Raw genomic sequence first — 3,080 nt, forward strand, 5'->3', positions numbered from 1 at the left:
CACATATTTCATTTCAATATATCTACTACCCAATACCAGAATGTATTAATTTGCAGAACCAAATAGGCTTGAAAGTAGTCTGAAGACAGGAACATAATGACCTCGCTCTTTCTAGAATATGCTCTGTCATAACATGCTATTGCTGTTAAGCGGAGCAGCACAGGGGAACCCAAGAGCAGACTCAGACCAGGAAACAGGGATGAATGAACCAATATATTTATTGTAACACAGGGAGAGATGAAGTGCAGATCCAGGGAAGCTTGGATGAGTTGTAAGAAACCAGATGTGGAGGCTGCGGTTGGAGTGAGCTGGGTTGGGACAGGGTAAACAGGTCTGGAGGGGAATCCAAGGGAGTGATGATGAGTTGAATCCAGAACAGGGTAGCAGGGTGGTGAGATGTGGAACAGGAGACAGGAACAAGAGTCAGAGCGGCAAAACTGCAGTGAGAGGAGAAACAACATCAGGCAAGGAAATAGGCACATCAGGATACAGGATCTTAAATAACAACAAATAGTTAGAAGCATGATTGACTGAACAGCGATTACAATCTGGCAGAGTGGAAGTGGCAGGACTGAGTATTTGTAGAGGTCTTGATTATGGAACAGGTTGCAGCTGGTGGGGAACTGCTCTGAATCCAGCACACCTGTCTCCAACCACACAATCACACACACAGAGAGAGAAGAAGAGGGAGAGAACTGGGGGAATGGCTGCATGTCAAGGAGACAACGGATGTCCACTAGGGGGTGTAGCAGGAGCAGATGTGACAATTGCAATAAATTCACTAAACTAATATGGTTTCTTTTTGTTAGATATACACTTCCCTCTGTAATTATTTGGACAGTGAGGCTCTCTACTGGTTTCATATGAGGTGATAGTACAGAATGTCACCTTAAATTTTAGGTTATTTTCATACATATCTGTTTTACTGTTTAGAAATGAAAGCACTTTATGTATCTAGTCCCCCTATTTGAAGAAGTATTTGGACAAATTCACTTATTTCATTACAGTAGTCAAAAGTTTTGTATTTGGTCCCATATTCCTAGCACGAAATGACTACATCAAACTTGTTGGATGCATTTGCAGTTTGTTTTGGATGAGTTTCGGATTATGTTTTGCCAATAGGAACTGAATGGTGAATAATGTATTGTGTCATTTTGGAGACAATTTAATTGTAAATAAAAATAGAAGATGTTTCTGAACACTTCTACATGAATGTGGATGCTACCATAATTATCAATAATCATGAAGGAATCGTGAAAAATGATGATGGATATGATCATTGTTCCTCTGTAACTTTATCACTCATCATTATTCACAATTCATTCATGATTATCCCTAATCATGGTAGCATTCAGAAACATATTTTATTCTTATTTACAATAAAATTTACTCCAAAATAACACAATACAATATTCACCATTCAGTTCCTATTGGTCAAAACATAAGCCGAAAAACAACCAAAACGAACTGCAAATTCATCTAACAAGTTTGTAGAGTCACAAGCTTGATGTAGTCATTGCGTTCTAGGAATATGGGACCAAATACTTAGCGGACTAAACTCCACGGTGAAGGAAGTTTAATGAGGAAGTTTAATGAGGAACTTCGCCAACAGCGTGGAGCCGAGACCAGGCTTTGTGGAATCTATTTATTTCTATATTACATTTTTTTATTTAACCAGGCAAGTCAGTTAAGAACAAATTCTTATTTACAATGACGGCCTACCCCGGCCAAACCCGGACAGCGCTGGGCCAATTGTGTGCCACCCTATGGGATTCCCAATCACGGCCGGATGTTATACAGCCTGGATTCAAACCAGAAACTGTAGTGACGCCTCTTGCACTGAGATGCAGTGCCTTAGACCGCTGTGCCACTATCTACAGTGGATATAAAAAGTCTACACACACCTGTTAAAATGCCAGGTTTTTGTGATGTAAAAGAATGAGACAAAGATAAATCATGTCAGAACTTTTTCTACTGTTAATGTGACCTATAATGTGAACAATTCAATTGAAAAACAAACTGAAATCTTTGAGGGGGAAAAACGAAAAATAAAAACCTTACAATAAATAACCTGGTTGCATAAGTGTGCACACCCTCTTATAACTGGGGATGTGGCTGTGTTCAGAATTAACCAATCACATTCAAACTCATGTTAAATAGAAGTCATTACACACCTGCCATCATTTAAAGTGACTCTGATTAATCACAAATAAAGTTCAGCTGTTCTAGTAGGATTTTCCTAACATTTTCTTAGTTGCATCTCAGAGCAAAAGCCATGGTCCGCAGAGAGCTTCCAAAGCATCAGAGGGATCTCATTGTTGAAAGATATCAGTCAGGAGAAGGGTACAAAAGAATTTCCAAAGCATTACATATACCATGGAACACAGTGAAGACAGTCATCATCAAGTGGAGAAAATATGGCACCACAGAGACATTACCAAGAACTGGACGTTCCTCCAAAATTTATGAAAAGACGAGGAGAAAACTGGTCAGGGAGGCTTCCAAGAGGCCTACAGCAACATTAAAGGAACTGCAAGTACTGGCTGTACTGGCTGTGTGCTACATGTGACAACAATCTCCCGTATTCTTCATATGAATGGGCTATGGGGTAGGGTGGCAAGACGGAAGTCTTTTCTTACAATGAAAAACATCCAAGCCCGGCTGAAGTTTGTAAAAACAAACATCAAGTCCCCCAAAAGCACGTGGGAAAATGTGTTATGGTCTGATGAAACCAAGGTTGAACTTTTTGGCCATAATTCCAAAAGGTATGTTTGGCGCAAAAACAACACTGCACATCACCCAAAAAACACCATACCCACAGTGAAGCATGGTGGTGGCAGCATCATGCTTTGGGGCTGTTTTTCTTCAGCTGGAACCGGGGCCTGGGTGGAGGGAATTATGAACAGTTCCAAATACCAGGCAATTTTGGCACAAAACCTTCAGGCATCCGTTAGAAAGATGAAGATGAAGAGGAAGTTCACCTTTCAGCACGACAACGACCCAAAGCACACATCCAAATCCACGAAAGTATGGCTTCATCAGAAGAAGATTAACGTTTTGGAATGGCCCAGCCAGAGCCC

The 3,080-nt window shown here is 40.6% G+C and overlaps 1 long non-coding RNA gene across 1 annotated transcript; it reads right to left on the minus strand.

Moving 5' to 3' along the window:
• Window positions 1–200: 200 nt before the first annotated feature.
• LOC115174783 (uncharacterized) lies at window positions 201–956 on the minus strand. Its single transcript, XR_003871838.1, has 2 exons — window positions 546–956; window positions 201–437 (listed from the first exon to the last, which is right to left on the minus strand). It is a non-coding gene; the product is annotated as an uncharacterized LOC115174783 (long non-coding RNA).
• Window positions 957–3,080: the final 2,124 nt, after the last annotated feature.

The sequence above is a fragment of the Salmo trutta genome, chromosome 35, assembly GCF_901001165.1.
Source record: "Salmo trutta chromosome 35, fSalTru1.1, whole genome shotgun sequence".
Lineage (NCBI taxonomy): Eukaryota > Metazoa > Chordata > Actinopteri > Salmoniformes > Salmonidae > Salmo > Salmo trutta.